This window comes from Euprymna scolopes, chromosome 34, assembly GCF_053919585.1.
Source record: "Euprymna scolopes isolate OS-2025 chromosome 34, ASM5391958v1, whole genome shotgun sequence".
In the NCBI taxonomy this organism is placed as follows: domain Eukaryota; kingdom Metazoa; phylum Mollusca; class Cephalopoda; order Sepiida; family Sepiolidae; genus Euprymna; species Euprymna scolopes.
The window spans coordinates 87,180,230-87,200,022 of NC_136515.1; the positions used below are offsets into that span (position 1 = coordinate 87,180,230).

Sequence of the window (19,793 nt, forward strand, 5' to 3'; positions counted from 1 at the left end):
TGATAATAATGTCCCCTCCCAAATTTACCAATATCCTGATTTAATATTGCACATGTTTACTATATTTCCTTAGTTTTTAAACAATACTCACATTATAGTATAATTGTCTCGTAGTAGTTATGTGAACTTCATTTCCGTATTCATGTATTCTGCACTGATATGAAAATGAAGACTATAGCGGAGTATAGGATTCCTAATGAATTCCTGATGAAAATATGCTACACATTTTGATGAAAAACATGGGAAAAAATGAACATAGAAGAACAGAAAACCAAAACTTTAAATGTAATTTCTGTATAAAAGTAATAGTTATTTAAATATTTCAACATATAATCTTATGGGGAAAATCCAGGAACAAAAATAAAAATTGTCTCAGTCATGAAGGATTTCTCCTCCACCGGCTGAGGACAGAAAAGGTAAATTGTAGCATCAGAACAGATACTACTACACTGTGATCTTGTCCCGACAGCCAAGAATTGTTTGTGTTTTATGTTTCTTTGTTTGTTCCCTAAATTCATAATTCAGTTTTATTGTATATTGCTTTAAAATTAAGTAATTTTACATAGATAATATTTATATTTTATATTGAATAAAGTTCAGTTTCATTATTAATCGAATTTTGTGCCTTTCTTTTCTTTTTTAACATGTTTTAATGCTCTTTTTTAAAATGCCGTCATATAGTATCGACAGTAACAGTTCGACAAATTTTACCTACGTTGCCTGCAGGCATTTTTCAGTTAACAGGCCTTCTATATCTCGGTGGCCGTATTTAAACTCTGATCCTTCTTCTTCAATATAGAGAAAAATGACGATGAATTAATTACATGTTTCCAGTTTTTACTTGTATTTTTTGTTATGGATGCCTAAAATTAGTGCCATAGCTATACAAATAAGTACTCATTTTATACTGACAAAGCTACGCATGTCGCATCGCTTAACTTCACAAGAACTAATGTATCGTGGCAACTCGAAAATTTTCACAAGGGAAGTTACTCTGCCTTTAAAAATATAAAAGTTATCTCCCTTTGGCTGTATTTAATCTTTTTTACTGTTTTTGTTATTGTTTATTTCATTTTTATTGTGTTTGTGGGGAAAACCTTAACTTACCTAAATAGCACGAGTTTCATGGTTTTTTGTTTTTTTTTTCTAAGAAAAAAAAAAAAATTAAAATGACGGTCATGCAAATTTACATGTGAGATATGCAAATTAGAGGCGAGGGAGTTCGTTGAACGGGTATACAAGAGGAAGGGAAAGGTACCACCGGCGAGTGGGAAGACAGCGTGTTTGTAGAACGCGTGTCGAAACGAAACTATTGAAACTAAATCAAAAAAGACATAACAGCAAATTTGACTCGGTTCAAATACCGTAGATCCGGTCTTTACGAGCGCTAAGACTTAGCGCCGCTAAGTTAGACACGAGTTTGGTTTTAAGTGCGGTTCGCAAAATTTGTAGATTAACGCTCATCGCTAAATTCCCGCCCCCAAAACAAATAGAAATTCTATTTTCTTTAGGTGATTACGGCTTAACGCCATGAAAACTTGGTGGAAAGAAAAAATATATATTAAAAAATATTTTTAATTTTACTTTTAGGACCAGTAACGTATATGGCGAACCTGAACGAGAACCCCCCCCCCTCACCTATAATATTTTTTTTTTCTGTTCGTTTTTTGCAATTTTTTTCAGTGGATTATTGAATGGATATTAACATACCGGATTCTTTTTTTAGAAAAAAAAGTTAATATTTCGACATTTGAAAGGGATGCCCGGTTTTAGTTACGTTAATCAATCGATCCCCCATTTTGTAAAGACGGAAGTGAATTATTGTCGTTTATTTATTTTTATTTTTTCTTTTTTATTTTTATTTATTTATTTATTTATTTATTTATTTTTTTGCATTGGGAACACGTGAGAATTAAGTACAACTACCTCCGGAAACCTAAAATGGGAATTAATGAATAAACTTAATGAATCACCGATACAGTGACACTATGTCCAGCAGAAACAATTAATACCACAAAGCAAGTTTTGCTCATGTAGCCGTGACATGTCCAGGCAGGCATATACCAGAGCCAAACTGGATAACTTTTGCTGGAGATACTACCGTTGCAAGAGTACCATATCTATATGGAATGGTACATTTTTTGAAAAATTCAACTGACAATTTTAATAGTCTTACAAATAATGTTCGACTTCATCCAAGAAATTTCTGTCACATGCTCAGCAAATGGCATTGGCATTTCACTTATATCTGCTATTCAGTGGTACAAATATTTGTGAGAAATTCCATTTTCATTCGCCATTTCTTTTTGTTCAGCCGCCCACGCAGTTTAGTGGTCGGCCGTCATTGGTAAATTTTGAATAAGTCAGGTGATTTGCTTGCCGCAACTCGACATCGGATGGACTCCAAAACCAGCGGTTCCCACACTGGAGGGAGCCATGACAAATTCCTTCATGTTGTATCACCAAACTGTTGGTGAACAAAGGACCACATCTCTACAAGCAGAGACAATTTTATATTGCTAAAACTATCCTAATTAAAGGATGACATTCAAGAACAGTTCTTCATGTTTTATTTACCAGATATTGGATTTTGTCTCAATTCAACTAGAGGCCGAAGCGACTCGCATTATGCCTAATTGTAGGTGCTAATATTCTGGCTGAGTCCACCATGAACATGCATGGATCCTTACAAGGAACAAAGAACTAACATTCCTACATTAGGAATTCATACTACTGGCTCCATGCGTATGGAAGTAAAACTGGCCACCATTTTGCAAATGGAGTTTATCAGAACCAATAAACTTTCATTGCTGTTGATTTGAATAGATTTTTAGTTTGAAAGGTATGGTCTTTGTATTTGTGGATTCTTTTGCATCTGCAGGGAGGAAATTGGGAATGTGAGAAATAATTCTCTAGGAGGCACAGCCTTCTGAAAATACCTTCCTGTTGGATAATACAAGATATTCCAGCTTATGTAAGGCAATCAGTGTCTTAGAAAAAGTGTTGAAATTTGGTGATTTGTTACGTCACCATAGTGTTGAGAATTTTAATAGGGCCAAATTATTGCTGTTTGCTAACATGCAAATGGAGGTCTTCTCTCATGAACTAGTTTACTTGAAACAACTTAGAGATATTCCTTGATAAAGATGGGTTAATTAGAACCAAACGTAGGATACAGAATTCTGATATTCTGCCCTTCGAGGTCAAGTTTCCCCTTTTATTGGGAAAAAAAACAAAATTGACGATTAAGGAAGCTCATCTTAACTGTTGCCACAGGGGTTTAATTCAACCCTCAATAAGTTAAGGCTGTCTGTGGTTTGAATCCTTCAGAGGAGACAAGCCGAAAAGCCTTCGTGCGTACTTGCATCATATGTAAAAAAATAAATGCTCTGCCTTGTAAGGCACCTGCAGGGTCACTATTGCCTGCTCATAGGATCAACTGTGTTTGCCCATTTAAACAAGTGGGTGTGGATTTCACCAGTCAATTTTCCATAAAAGTTAGAGGGGTGGAAGTTAAAATGTACATATTACTATTTACATGCATGAGTTTGTGTGCAATTCACTTAGAATTATTGCTGGACAACAGCACCCGCTCTTTCATGCTGGCCTTTGTTGGGTTTACTAATTTATTTGGTATCCCTATGCATGTATATTCTGATAACGCAAAATCTTTTGTTGCGTCCGGAATATTGTTGTCGAACGTGCTTGAATTGGATAAGTTGAGGAAACAATTTAAATCCATTCACATCATCCATCGAACAATTCCCCTTTACTCTGCCTGGCAAGGGGAAGCCTGGGAGAGACTAATTAAAACTGTCAAGCAATGTTTGAGGAAACTATTGGGCAGAAGAAAGTTGGATTATTTTGAATTTCTGACTGCACTTTCTGATGTGCAAAAGGCAATAAATGACAGACCCCTCACTTATATTGCTTCTGCCGACAGAGACTTTAGTATTTTAACTCCAAATCATTTTCTCCAAACATGCTATCAACCTCGTTTGCTTATTAATAATTATGATTCTGAATTAGGTCTTGACCCCCTCCCCAAATAGGACTGCTTTGTTAAATTCCCTCAAAATGAGGAATAAATTTGTTGAAAAATTCAATTGTATCTGGCATAATGATTACCTCTTGTCATTAAGAGAAGTCAATACCAAAATTGGGAGCAATTGTGCTCTCAAGCTATCTGTTGGAGAGATAGTACTTATTAAGTCTACCAACAAAACCTGACAATTTTGGAATCTTGGTAAAATAATTAAATTAATTACTAGAAGTGACAATGTTCGTTCTGCAGTCGTTCTTAAAGACAGGTGTGAACAGATCCATTCCTTAAAAAATCTTGTGCCCTTGGAAACTAAGGGTAATGATGATATTGTATCAACTGAGTTTATAGAAGAAGAAGGTCCCTTTTTCTGCTTAACCTGTTCAGTTTTTAATGATGGAACATCACCCATTGTGTGCTGTGATTCCTGTGACAGTTGGCACCATTTCAGCTGTGTAGGAGTTAATCAGCAAGATACCTTAGGGGAGTGGCTTTGTTCTAAGTGTAAGGATGAAGCTCCTCAGGTCATTCTACACTGAAAATTAGCTAATGCCTGGATGCATGAGTATTATTGAAGTTTAATCTGGAAATTAATAGCAGACAGTGGCACACATATTAATATTAAGGAGTTTTAACTGCATTAAAAATCTCAATTTCAATTATCAATAAACAAACACATTAAAGTTAAGAAGTTTAACTGAACTAAAATATATTGAAATTATAAATTTGTCTGAGTTAAGACTTATGCTTATTAGATTAACTTGCTATTTGTCATTTATCCGACCGTATTATTAATTAATTTGTATTGGGAAAAAGTAATGATTATCCATTACTTTTTCCCCCCTTGGCAGTGTGCGAGAAATTTCATTTACATTCGCCATTTCTTTTTGTTCAGCCACCCACAGTTTAGTGGTCGGCCGTCATTAGTTAATTTTGAATAAGTCAGGAGATTTGCTTGGCATGCTTTTGTATCATGCTTTATTTTTCAGTCCACATCGGAAAGACTCCAAAACCAGCAGCTCCCACACTGGAGGGAGCCACGTGAAATTCCTTCATGCTGTATCTTTTTATTTAGATGGAAGTCACCACTTATCAAGGCCCAGAGGCCACTCAGGGATAAGGGTTATTGCGTGTACAGTAACCCATGGGACAATATCGTAGTAATCGTTAGTAATGGAGATCTGATAAAGTGTCTTACTTAGGGGTGGTTTATCAGGAACTTGTTTATGTTGGACTTGAAGACATCCAAGTTGTTGTCAGGTGGGAAAGAGTTCCACAGGTGTGCACTTCTAAGAAAGAAGCTTTGTTCATGGAATCTACATTTTGATTTAGACACAGTAATGAGTGGGGAAAATTATTGACAGTGGTTTCAGCTAGACAGGTGTTTTTCGTGAAAGATTGGTGAGAGGGGGGGGCCAGAGATTGGAGCTCAGACAAGCACTTCCATGGAAATAACACCACAACAACAACATGCTCACAACGTCTCTTCTGTGGGAGAGAGGTTGCAGGGAAGAGAAAAGAGCATCCCCTACTAAGCTTCAAAGTCTATTTTGTACTCTGTCAAGGCAGGATAAGCTGTTTTTAGCAGCTCCTGCCCAGATATGGCAGCAGTACTCCATCATTGGATGTACTTGGCTTTTATATAGATAGAGAATTGCATCAGCAGGGAGATATTTACTGGAGCGGTAGAAGGATCCCATTATTTTTCCAGCAACCTTGGCAACAGATTTGATGTATGTGTTTCATTTCAAATCAGGAGTAAAGATTAATCCCAGAAGCTTATCAAAACATGGAACCTCCCCAAGACGAGAGCCATCAATTTCAATTGATGCCAGATGAGGATCAGAGCGTTGATGATGTAAAGATAGAAGCTTGGTTTTAGATGCATTAAAAGTAACTAGCCACCTCTTCCCCCATACCACGCGCTCAAGATCAGAGAAGAGAGAATCAGAGAGAACTTTGTCATTTACGGCCTTTGATGTGTAGCCATAGACGGTCGTGTCATCAGCATAGATGTCAACGAATGATTTAAGTATGTGTTTTGGGAGATCATTGAAGTAGATCAGGAAGAGGGATGGGCCCTTGAGGGACACCAGCATTAATACTGTGGGCTTCTGATTTCTGCCCATCAACCACTACTCTTTAGAGCCTATCAGAGAGAAATGATTTAATAATTAAGAAAACATTTCCAGTTACACTGTAGCTGGAAATCTTGTGATGTAAGCCTTTATGCCATACCTTCTCGAGCGATTGCCCTAGAAAGGAAGCCTTTGTCGAGAGATTCGCTAATCCTATGAGATATAGCCGTTAGCACATCTGCTGTAGATCTAGCAGAATGGAAACCATATTGCATGTTACTAACAAGGTTATTTCTGCTGAGGCGGTTGACTACTTTATTTAATATGGATTCCAGCAACTTACTCATAACACACAGGAGAATTATTCGTCTGTACTGAGAGGGAGATGACCTATCACCTGAATTCTTAAATACAGGGCATGCTGATGAGGTTTTCCAGAGTGTTGGGAAGCAATTCTCCTTAAGACAGCGCTTAAACAGTTTTGTAAGTATGGGGGCAAGTTCTGGTTGAAGCTTTTTCAACACTGTAATTAGAACACCATCAGGGCCAGTTGCTTTACTGGAATCGAGGTTCTTGATTAGCTTGGCAACCTCACGCACAGATATTTGTATGTTGCATAGTGTGTTGTCTGTTATAGGAGGAAATACAGGGAGTTGATGGCCTTCGTTGCATAGGGCAGAATTAGCTGCAAAGTTCTTGGCAAATAGTTTGGCTTTGTCTGATGCTGATGAGATGACCTCAGGTCCATTTATGATGGTTGGGATAGAACGCACACTTCTGTTCAGTATCCTAATTAAAGGATAACATTCAAGAACAGTTCTTCATGTTATATTTACGAAATATTGGATTTTGTCTCAATTCAACTAGAGTCCAAAGAGACTCACATTATGCCTAATTGTAGGCGCCAACATTCCGACCGAGTCCACCATAAACATTCATGGATCCTTTCGAGGAACAAAGAACTAACATTCCGACATTAGGAATTCATACTACTGGCTCCATGCATAGTGAGGCAAAACTGGTCACTGTTTTACAAATGGACTTTACCAGAACCAATAAACTTTCATTGCTGTTACATTTGAATTAATTTTTAGTTTGAAAGGTATGGCCTTTGTATTTGTGGATTCTTTTGCCTCTGCAAGGAAGAAATTGGGAATGTGAGAAATAATTTCTTATATATTGCAGAGATAGTGCCAGTAAAATGCTGCATGACAGAGAACTGATTGGCAGCCCTGGACATGTAGTGCAAATCAACGAAAGTCTGCTTTTCAAAAGGAAAAACCATGTTGGGAGAATCACCAACCAAATATGGGTCATTGGGTTTTATGACCAAATTCCCCAAAAAAAGATTTTTACAGCAAATCTCAGACCGCTCGGCCACAACACTGAAACATGTTATTTCAGAATGTGTCGCTGCTGGTTCAATTTTTCATACGGCTAATGGAGGAGCTATTCATATTTGGGAAATCGAGGCTATGTACACGGGACTGTCAAATATTCCCAAAATTTTGTGGACCCTATCACTGGTGTTTGCACCGACAATATTGAGGCCTACTGATCTCACATTAAAAGAAGATGAAAGTATATATCGGTATTGAGGGAGATATGAAATGGTCTCATATCGGCAAGGCCATGTATCAAGAGGCATACAATATGAAAAGCGGAAAAGGTCTTGAAAATTTGGAAATATTTCGATAGCATGTTTGTGAAATTTATAGCAATTAAAAAAAAATCGCTTTTCAAAATATTTTTAAAAAATCAAAAAAAAACTCACTTTTCATAAAAACAAAAAAAAACAAAAAAATTACTCATTTTTCATCTATATTTTACATTGAGGAAAAAAAATTTCTTTATTATAAATGTGTTAGGTCCTATTTACTTGCCTCCTCATGAGGGCAGAGTTAGGTGAATTTTAATGTGGGGAAAATGAAGCTCCCCAAAAAGGGGGCACTCTGGATAGGAACAAAAATAAAAATTATCTCGGTAATTCTAATTCCCTGGTCTTAAAACCACAGGTAATCCCCTAAAACTTTAACCCTCCCCCACCGATCTAAAACGCATCAAATTTATTTCCCATTGAAAAAAAAAAAAATTAAAAGGAAAACCTGATCTAAGACACTAGAAAGACATGGAAATGGAGGATTATTTTCATGTTAGGCTTATATATGAAACACCTCCCAATTTTAATTTAAAAATAGTTGTTTTTTCTGTTCTTTCCACCAAGTTTTTCAAGGTGTAAACGAATTATTGCTTAAATAATGTAGAATCTCAATTCTTTTTAATCATCAACACATTTTCCTGATTAAGAGTTCCACGTGTCGTGTGATAAATAATTGATGAACTATTCCTCTTCTGAAAGAACAAGATCATGCCTCGAAGGATAAGACACTAATTACTACATTTTTCTCCTTATCAAAAGACCAGAATATTTTATTTGTATGTTTATAGTAATTTATATATATATATATATATATATATATATATACACACACACAAAAAAAAAAATGTTAATGAAATCTGTGCCCATATATTGTACATATGAGTTTAGGCAAAAATGCATATAAAAAGAGAAATTATGCTACAAGTCTCATATATGAACTATTGCTACATCTGAATTTGTGCACAAATTACTGACCTCATTATCTTGGACATGATGCAAAATAGAATTTTTAACCCAATAGGTGTCACACTATCTACCAAGTATTAGCACCATGCATGTCCAATCGATCATACAACTAATAAAGTAGACATAAACGTAAAAAGATGATGGCAATAGCAAAGACGGATGATAAACAAAAATGGTCAGTTAAAAACGATATGTACCGTTTTATTTTTACCAAGAAATAAATAGTAAAATGTATGGCCATGGATTCAGGATCAGCGAGAATGGATACCTCGTGAGGTTGTGATTCCTGGATCTTTTAGGTAGCTGGACATCAGTGGGCACTGGTATGGATAGTTGGACATTAGTGGGTACTGGTACAGATAGCTGGGCGTCGGTGGTTACTGGTACAGGTAACTGGACGTCAGTAGGCACTGGAAGAGGTAGTCAGACGTCAGTGGGAACTGGAACTAGTGTCTGGAAGCACCAAAGCTTATAGAATGTACTAGACATGCTGGAGTCACTGCAGGAGTAAAATGGAGTCACAGGAAACTGCTGAAGTCGCTGGAAGCTGCAGGAGTGAACTGGAGTCACTGGAAGCTGGAAGAGTGAGTTGGAGTAGCTAGAAGCTGCTGGTGTGTCTGGAAGTTGCAAGAGTGAACTGGAGTTGCTGGAAGCTGCTGGAGAGTTAAATAATTTTCAGGAAGTGGAGTAGCAAGTTGTGGGGAGACCCAGCACATAGGCAGAAGTGGAGTGTGCATAATGTTCTGCCGCCTTTGGTCTTCACAGTGACAACGCCGACTTGAGTCTTGTTAAGTCGATATAGGGATGCTCCTAGCTCCCAGGCTAAACTGAAGATTCACTATGAAATCCGCTGGCTTTATGGAGAGCTATTCATGCTACAGGCTCCATGGCTAATGATGGTGTTGCTAAACAATGAATGACCATAATTAATTTCACACCATATTACTTACAGTAAAAACTGTCTTCAATGTTTATTGTCTTAATTTTTATCTAGATTCAAAATAATAGTATTTTGCTTTTGCTTAATTTGTGAAAAATGAAGTTTTTGTGTTTTCTCTTTGCTGTTTGAAGACGGTTGTTGCTATTATTAGCACATAGTCATGGAGTATTTCCTGGAGTGTTGGATTTCAGCTGACAGCATGTTAACATTTACTTTATTCTAATTGTAAAGAAAGGAGTAGTAATATGGGACCGTACAACTTGTCCCATCGCCCAAATGTTGTGTCATTTTGTTTATTTTGCAAATACATTCAGAAAATATGCTCTGATGAACTAAGTGTGCGTATACCCTCCCAGCAAAAATATTTCTGACCCACATGACTAGCAGCAAAATCCCACATTTTCAATATTGAGATTCCTGGATGCCAAAAAGTTTTCTATCCTTTTCAGGCAACTTGTTTTAGAATTCTTTACCTGCTTCCTGTTTCCTCAATCATACCAGCATGCAGAAAGTGAAATGTAATATGACCAAATATCTTATTACCCAACTCTCAACCCAGGTTGCCCCACCCCTGTAAATCTGCCCACTATCACAGGAGTAATTTACACATCAGTGACAATAAGCTTGTTTGTATCAAATAAAAGTTTTTTTAAAAAAATTCAATTGCACTTATTTTTTAAGAAAACCCTTTTTTATCGTTCATTAGTGGGTATTTTTTTTTTCTTTTACATCAGATATTCGTTGCATATCTGCCATGATCATATAAAGTTTTCTTCATGAAATTCTATTATTTACATTGGTTTTTATTTTTTATTTTTATTTTTACTTCCATTCATCTCTAACAAGGGTTATCACCAATTGGATGTAAGTGGCTACTATTTGGGACTAGGTCTAGAAAAGATTAATAAGACTATGGAGAGTAGATAATACAGTGGATGTGTTATCGGCAGCTCCAGTAACTCTCGCTTCTTCTATTTTGTCATTCAGTCCTCATTCAATGAGTGATTTTTCTGACAAAAGGTGAAGAAAAAGCTGCTTAAAGGTCGGAAGTACTTGGTGACCAATAGTCTGAGATGTCGGAAATTTTTCTGTCTCTGTCTGTCCTTGTGGCCATGTCACTAGTAAGGGTGCTGGAGGTAAACGTTTTGTCTAGGCTGACGTTATCCGCCTGATAGTCAGGGACCCGAACCTTGGATTAACCACTAAGGAGGCTGTCCTAACAGCAGGCGCAAAATACTGGGACTGCTGTATTGCCATTTGGTGAGTGGATCTGGACCATGCAGTAGTCTCTGGTGGGGCCTCTCGATGCCATACTAGTGGGTAATTGTTACGGCTTTACATTTTCGTGTGCTACAAAAAAAAAAAAAATTTTCCTGTCTTTTTCTCTCTTACTTTCCCTCCCTGTACTGCTCTAACCAAGTATGCCGACCTATTCCACAAATCCCAAAAACTCAACATGAAATATCTCCAGAATAAAAACTCGATTAAACCTAGAACCCCATCTTCCAACGTAGACCCCTACTACCAGGTCTCCTTCTCCAACATCAGGGGTCTACGTTCCAACCTTCCAGAGGTTGAAACCCAATTACAGGAGACGAAACTGGACATATTATTTCTAAGTGAAACTGGAATAGGGCCGACCACTTCCCTAGATGAGTTAATAATTAACGGATACTCTAATTATTCAGCTAAATCTGACACCCAAGATCGCCATGGGCATGGAATATGTGCCTACATTAAAGATGGCTTCCCGTGTGGCAGGGATATCTCTAGAGAAGATCCTAATTTACCCTATATGTGCTTCAGGGTTGCACTTGCTAACACCACTGCATTTATATTTGCCCTCTATAGGTCCCACAACATATCTTTAAGAGCATATCTGAGAAAATAGACCACATACTGTCTTCACATCCCTCGGCTAACATCCACATCTGTGGTGACTTCAACGTCCATAACGTGGAATGGCTGACCCATTCAAATAAGACAGATGATGAGGGGAGGTTTTGTCATGATTTTGCCATTGCTTATGACCTCACTCAGATTGTTCACGAACCCACCCGTGTGCCCGATACACCCGGTCAATATGCAAGCCTCCTAGACCTTTTTCTCTCAACTTCCCCTGAGCTATGTTCATGTTCCGTTCATTCTCCTCTAGGATCCTCCGACCACTCTGTCATATCAGTTAAGATAAAAACGAAATGTAAGAAGCCCCCAGATGTACCCCTCCACCGTACTGTATATCAATACTCTATGGCTGACTGGGATAGCTTCCGTACATTCATATCTGATTTACCTCTGCACTCCATGTTTAAAAACTAAGTGTCCTCTATAGTATCAGATCTGACCGAATGGTTAATTGTAGGCATAGACCAATTCATACCATCTAAAAAATTTCAACAAAAACCTAACAGCCAGCCATGGTTCTCCCCAGAATGTGCTGCTGCTATCGCGCACAGAAATCATTTTTTCCATAGCTACCAACGTAATAGATGCACTGAGACTAAAGCTGCTTTCAGGACTGCCAGCAACCACTGTAAAAGAGTAATAAAAAATGCAAGAGAGCTATATGCCCAGTCTGTTAAATCCAAGGTAGCTGATCAGCGGCTTGGTTCCCACCAGTTTTGGCAAATAACAAATAGGATCCTGAACAGAAATGTGCGTTCTATCCCAACCATTATCAATGGACCAGAGGTCATCTTGTCAGCGTCAGACAAGGCCAAACTATTTGCAAAGAACTTTGCAGCTAATTCTACCCTATGCGACGAAGGCCATCAACTCCCCATATTTCCTCCTATAACACAGAACAAGCTAGGTAACATACAAATATCCGTGCATCAGGTCACCAAGCTAATCAAGAACCTAGATTCCAGTAAAGCAACTGGCCCTGATGGCATCCCAATTATAGTGTTAAAAAAGCTTCAACCAGAACTTGCTGCCTTAAGGAGAAGTGCTTTCTGACTCCCTTGAAGACCTCATCAGTTTGCCCTGTATTTAAGAATTCAGGTGATAAGTCATCTCCCTCTCAGTACAGACCAATAAGTCTCCTATGTGTTATGAGTAAGTTGCTGGAATCCATATTAAATAGAGAAATAGTCAACCACCTCAGCAGGAACAACCTTCTTAGTGACACACAATATGGTTTCTGTTCTGCAAGATCTACCACAGATGTGTTGACAGTTATATCTCACAGGATTAGTGAATCTCTTGAAAAAGGCTTCCTTTCTAGGGTACTTGCTCTTGACATATCAAAGGCCTTCGACAAGGTATGGTATAAGGGTCTACTTCACAAGATTTCCAGCTACGGTATTACTGGAAATGTTTTCTCAATCATTAAATCATTTCTCTCCGATAGGCTCATAAGAGTAGTAGTAAATGGACAAAAATCGGAGGCCTGCAATATAAATGCTGGAGTCCCTCAGGGGTCAATCCTGGGCCCAACTCTCTTCCTGATCTACATCAATGACCTCCCTAAACACATACTTAAATCATTCATTGACATCTATGCTGATGACACGACCATCTACGGCAACACATCAAAGGCTGTAAATGACAAAGTTCTCTCTGATTCTTTCTCCTCTGATCTCGAGCGCGTGGTTCAGTGGGGGAAGACGTGGCTGGTTACCTTTAATGCATCCAAAACCAAACTCCTATCCTTACATCATCAATGCTCTGATCCCCATCTGGCATCAATTGAAATGGATGGCTCTCGTCTAGGTGAGGCCCCGTGTTTTGACAAGCTTCTGGGTTTGTCCTTTACTCCTGATCTGAAATGGAATACGTACATCAAGTCTGTTGCCAAGGTCGCTGGAAAGATGGTGGGATCCTTCTACCGCTCCAGAAAATATCTCACTACTGATGCAATTCTCTATCTATATAAAAGCCAAGTACGTCCAAGGATGGAATACTGTTGCCATATCTGGGCAGGAGCTGCTAAAAACAGCCTATCCTGCCTTGACAGAGTACAAAATAGACTTCGTGGCTTAGTGGGGGATTCCCTTTTCTCTGCCCTGCAACCTCTCTCTCACAGAAGAGAGGTTGCGAGCCTATCTTTGTTTTATCGTTATTTCCATGGCAGGTGTTCGTCTGAACTCTAATTTGTGGTCCCCCTTCGCCAATCTTTCACGAAAAACACCCGTCTAGCTGAATCCACTGTCAAAAATTTCCCCCACTCTATATCTGTACCTAAATCAAAACGTTAATTCCATTAACAAAGCTTCTTTCTTAGAACTGCACGCCTGTGGAACTCTGTTCAGTCTGCCTGCTTCCCACCGGACTACAACTTGGATGTCTTCAAGTCCAACGTTAACAAATTCCTAATGAACCGCCCCCTTAAGTAAACACTTCATCAAATCTCCACACTAACATAATGTACTTGCAATAACCCTTATCCCTGAGTGGCTTCCGGGCCTTGATAAGTGGTGATCACTGTGTAAAAAAAAAAAAAATGTTGGTTTACATTACATTTAAACGTCTGCATATCTCTACAGTAAGAGAAACAGATAGCAAAAAGGGAATTCCAAAGTCCAGCCGTTCGAAGGAAAAACTATTCAAGTAGAAGCTTTCTGGAATTTAGGGACCTCAACAGTGAAGGGGTGAGATCTTATTGCTAAGCGGGTTTGTCGGGAATATGTACGTTGATGTGGGGGGGCGTGAGTGCATTCCATTAAAATATTTGTAAAACGGGCGCAGATGCACCATTGCAGTGATGAGACAGGAGTTGAAGCTTAGTTGACAAAGTGGGACCTATTAGATTGAAAACTTTTTTTGGACTTACCCAAGAGAGAGAGGCTAGTGGTAGATGCACCAGCCCAGATGTGGCAACAATACTCCATGCATGGGCGAATGGTGGCCTTGTAGAGGTACAGGATACTCTTAGGTTTGAGTAGTCTTCTAGCTCAATAGAGGGAACCCACCTTCTTTGCAGTAGTTTTTTGCAATGTCCTCAATGTATTTGTGGCAGTTCATATTGCCTACGAATGTAAGGCTGAGGAGTTTAAAGGAAGAATTCTCAGGAAGGGTGGTTTTTGTCATGGATATTGGTTGTTGGAGAGGCGCCTTGTAATTGTTAAAAGAGAGCAGCTTGGTCTTACTAGCATTAAATGTTACCATCCATTTACGGCCCCATCCCACTCCAGTCTGGAGGTCATATTCTAACGATTCTGTCATTGACTTAGATTTATGTACATCCGTTCTTTCTTTTTGCATGTTATAGAGCATTGTATCATCAGAAAATATATAATATACCCATCTCGGACACAATCTTATCAGAGGTCGTTTATGAATATCAGGAATAATAGTGGTCCAAGGATCAACCTTTGAGACATTCTAGCATTAATGTTATGCTGCTTGGATGTGCGTCCATTAATGACAACCTAGATGGTCCTATTGTCTAAGAAGGATTAAATTATATTTAGTTTATGTCCAGTTATACTGTACAATTTAATTTTCATTAGCAGTCTTTCATGCCAGATTTTTTCGAAGGCCTTGGATATAGCAAGAGCTACAGCCCTGCCTTCACTTGCCTTATCCAGTCCATGGTATATGCGTTTAGAGATGACTGTTAAAATATTTGCAGTAGAACAACATTACCTATGTCCATACTGTTTATCAGAGAGATTTGCTTTTGCAAGGTGGTGGACTAGTGCTTGATTAGTTAAAGTTTCAAAAATTTTAGTGAAGGGAGGAGATTGATAGGGCGATAAGTGAGAGGGTCGGTTCTTTCACCATAATTCTTGTACACTGGTACCACAGAGGTTATCTTCTAGCTATTAGTGAAGCAAGATTCAGCAAGGCATTTATTGTAGAGCTTGGAAAGTACAGGGGCTAGCCTAGCTGAGCATTTCTTGATTAGTATAGCAGGGATGAGATCAGGATCACACGCTTTTTTTTTATCATATCGCAGACATGAAAAGGAGTGATTTTCACATCATTTCGTGTGGCTTCAGTTCACATAGGGAAATTTGGGAGGCAGTTGTTTGTTGACTCTAAGGTGGAGTTGGAGGTGAATGGCTGGGTAAGTAGTTCCGCGTTCTTGGTTGCCATGCATAAAACCTTCTGGTTGTTGGATAGTGGGGCAATTACTGATTGCCCTTTATTCACTACACTATTATAGATTTTCCAGAAATACAAGTTCCTAACTTTTACGATTCTATGTGTTCCCTGATTATTTCAGTATGCTTCTTTCTTCTTTTTTTTTTTTTTTTTTTTGCTGTCGCTATTTCTCTCTTACAATGATTTCTAGCATCTATGAATTATTGCTTATTTTTATTTGACTTATGATGTACGAACTGGTTACATGCATGCTGTCTTTGTGCAAGGGCAACTGCACATCTGTAGTGAATCATGGGGGTGAGTGGGGCTTGCTATAATACTTCCGTGTAGAAACATGTGCTTCAACGCCCACTTTGCACCATTCAATTGTCTCATTGGCATACTGTTTAGCAAGAAGAGAGAAAATATTGGTCCATGAGTCCTCTCTGATGTGTTCTCTAATGGCTTCCCAGTGAGCCGTTTTGTAGTACCTTGTTGTTTTGAGCAGTGGGTCCTCACCTTGGAGTTGGAATTTAAGTGTGGGTCAACTGATACCACTAGGTGGTCTGCATTTCCAAGTGGACTCTGGGCATTAGTTACACAATCCTCAGGTATTTTGGTAAGGAATAGGTCTAGAAGTGACGGCTGCTGGTGTTCATGATCTGGGAGGCGAGTTGGGAATATGACTGTCTGTGTGAGGTAATAGGCTAAAGAGAAACTATAAGCAGAGCATCCAGCTGCATCTGTGCAACATGAGAAACCAAGCCAATTTTATGGTGGATATTAAAGTCACCAAACACATGTATTTAGGTTTTACTATCTTAGGAGAGTGCTGCATCTATACTATCAGAGATGTGGTCGATTAAGGTGCAGTCCGTATTTAAGGAAGAATGGTAGAGAAAATATAAGTAATAATGCAGTGATGAAAGGTTACTCAAAACCATATAAAAGTCTGGTCATCCGATTCAAGTTAAAGAGAGGGTGCTACAAATATAGACTCTAAGCCCATGCATATATCTAACTGCAAACTCCTATCTTTACATCATCAACGCTCTGATTCCCATCTGGCATCAATTGAAATGGATGGCTCTCATCTAGTAGAAGCCCCATGTTTTGACAAGCTTCTGGGCTTGACCTTCACTCCTGATCTGAAATGGAGCACGTACATCAAGTCTGTTGCCAAGGTCGCTGGAAAGATGGTGAGATCCTTCTACCGCTCCAGAAGATATCTCACTACTGATGCAATTCTCTATCTATATAAAAGCCAAGGATGGAATACTGCTGCCATATCTGGGCAGGAGCTGCTAAAAACAGCCTATCCTGCCTTGGCAGAGTACAAAATAGACTTTGTGGCTTAGTGGAGGATGCCCTTTTCTCTTCTCTGCAACCTCTCTCCCACAGAAGAGACGTTGCAAGCCTATCCTTGTTTTATCGTTATTTCCATGGCAGGTGTTCGTCTGAACTCCAATCTCTGGTCCCCCCTCGCCAATCTTTTACAAAAAACACCTGTCTAGCTGAATCCACTGTCAAAAACTTTCCCCACTCTTTATCTATGCCTAAATCAAAACGTAGATTCCATGAACGCAGCTTCTTTCTTAGAACTGCATGCCTGTGGAACTCTGTTCCGTCTGCCTGCTTTCCTCCTGACTACAACTTGGATGTCTTCAAGTCCAACGTAAACAAATTCCTGATGAACCGCCCCCCCCTTAAGTAGACACTTTAAATATTCACACTAACGTACTGTACTTACAATAACCCTTATCCCTGAGTGGCTTCCAGGCCTTGATAAGTGGTGACCACCTTGTTAAAAAAAAATCCAATCATGTTAAAGTAGTTAGAGAAGATTGCAGAGTGTAGATTTGTTTCACTTAATGCTAAGATATCCAAGGAGTTTGTAAGACTCTACCTCATTTAGATTACTTCTAAACTCATGGATATTTGTGAATGTAAGCCTCAAGGGAGGAGGTAAATTGGTTTTGTTTGGGTGGTTGTCTGGTTTGATTGTGATATTTGTTTGAGTTGTTATTTCATTATGTTCTTTGTTTAATTTAAGGTTGGGAAGAGAGTGTTGAAAAAAGTTAGCCAGTTTTGATGCCAAGGTTATGCATACAATGATTCATTAGCTGAGTCCTGTCTAGAAAGTTGTGGCCTTGTGAAAGCTCACCAGAGATAGCAGCAAGGTCCTTTTCCATGCACAACATCACACTACAACTATCCCGATATTATACAACTGATGATAGAGCAGCCACACTACCAAAGTGTTAAAGCTCCTGTACTGTTAGTTGGAAACATCAGCCAGACAAACTGTCAATCTCTCAGACAAGATCAGCCCACCCACTTGAGTGAGCACAAGTGGTATGCAAGCAAACCCAATTTGCTCAGTTTGTGAGAGAAAGAAAGAAATTGGAAATAGAAAATGGCATTCAATGTCCTAGTCAGGAAACAAGGCCAAGTACAGGGTGGCTTTGGCGAGTCCCTGGTATTGTACCTCTGCACCTGGCTAATAAACAAAGAAGGAGTCAGAAAGCCGGCAATAGGCAGAGTCTATCTATTCCTTACACAATTTAGGTTTGTAAACCGGAGAATTTGTTCAAGTCATTATGTGCTGTTGCTACCTTTTTCTCGGTTAACATTAACTGAGATGTGTATACATCTATTTATTAACAGAACCCCTGTTAAATATATCTATACCACCACAAATGGTTGTCATCATATTTGTCCACTGCTCCAATGTATGCAAACATTATAAATTTAAAGACCTTAGCTTCAAAAGCATAAGCATTAAGCCAAACCATCACAACCCAGAACAACTTTGAATGGAAAAGTACCTGACCCTCGCTGCTACTATCCTGTAATGGACTGACAATCACGAACTCCCACATATTTTTTCTCCTTTTTTTATAATGGAGTGACTATATATGAAGGCCTGAAGGCTAATCGAGAATAAAGGTTACTGAGTGTATGTTGGTCTCTGGAACAACAGTGTAGTCGTAATTAGAAATTGAGTATGATTTGATTATTTAAGGTGATGACTCAACAAGAACTTGTTTACATTGGACTTGAAGACAACAGGAGCGTAGTCAGCTGAAAAGCAGGCCAGCTGAAAAGAGTTTCACAAGTGAGCAGTTGTAGGAAAGAGGCTCTGTTCATAGAAGTTGTGTTTAGCACAAATAGGGAGTAGGTAAAATTGTTGATAGTGGTTGTAGATAGAGAAGTATTTTCTTGTGAAAGTTTTGCAAGGAGAAACCATAGCTTGAAGTTCAGCCAAGCACTTACCATGAAAATAATGATAGAGCAGAGACAGGCTCGCAAAATCTCTTCTGTGGGAAAAAGATTGCAAGAAAGAGAAAAGGGCATCACCTACTAGGTTTCGAAGCTGGTTTTGAACTCTGTCAAGGCAGGATAGGTGCTCCAAGCAGCTCCTGTCACATGTGGCAACAGTACTCCACTTTAGGACATATCTGACCCTTATATAGGTATTATGACTTCATAACATCCTTTATAATACTAAATTAAAACATTTCACTTCAAGACTGGGCTGAGAACTATGTACACAGTCAGCTAATACCACAAATGTTTTTGCAATAAATTTTACCGTGAATTACCTTTAGTTATTTGTTTGTTTCATAGAACCAGCAAATGTAACATACTAATTCAGAAATACAGTCAATGGGTTTTGACCAAAATAGCTTAGCCAGTATATTTGCCTATGTCTACATTCTTAGTTGTAAGACTAATCACTCCAGTAACCAGAGTATCGGCAGTTCCCAATCTTACACCAGCACTGTCTAAGTGTCACATCAACACTCCCCAAATGTCAACTAAATCTTCACAGATGATAAAATCCTGCAACACTTATGTAGAGCTGATTCCAGTGGGTGCCTTTATCCTCAATAACAGGTAGTTAGTACTAATTCTGTCATCAAGGCACATACCACAAAGTCACTATATCTTAGGTCTATATTTTCTCTACATCCTCAGAGATGCCGGATTTATGGAAGTCCAACCTTCACTTATATGTAATATTGCACTGTTGATATAGATGTTTTAAAGTCAACCTCAAATGAAAGTTAATGA

General features: G+C 38.7%; 1 protein-coding gene across 1 annotated transcript in view; it reads left to right on the forward strand.

The window, feature by feature from the left end:
- Positions 1 to 19,793, forward strand: part of LOC145259314 (ferredoxin-fold anticodon-binding domain-containing protein 1 homolog) — a 62,358-nt gene that overhangs the window by 33,226 nt on the left and 9,339 nt on the right. The gene's annotated exons all lie outside the window — the stretch shown is intronic.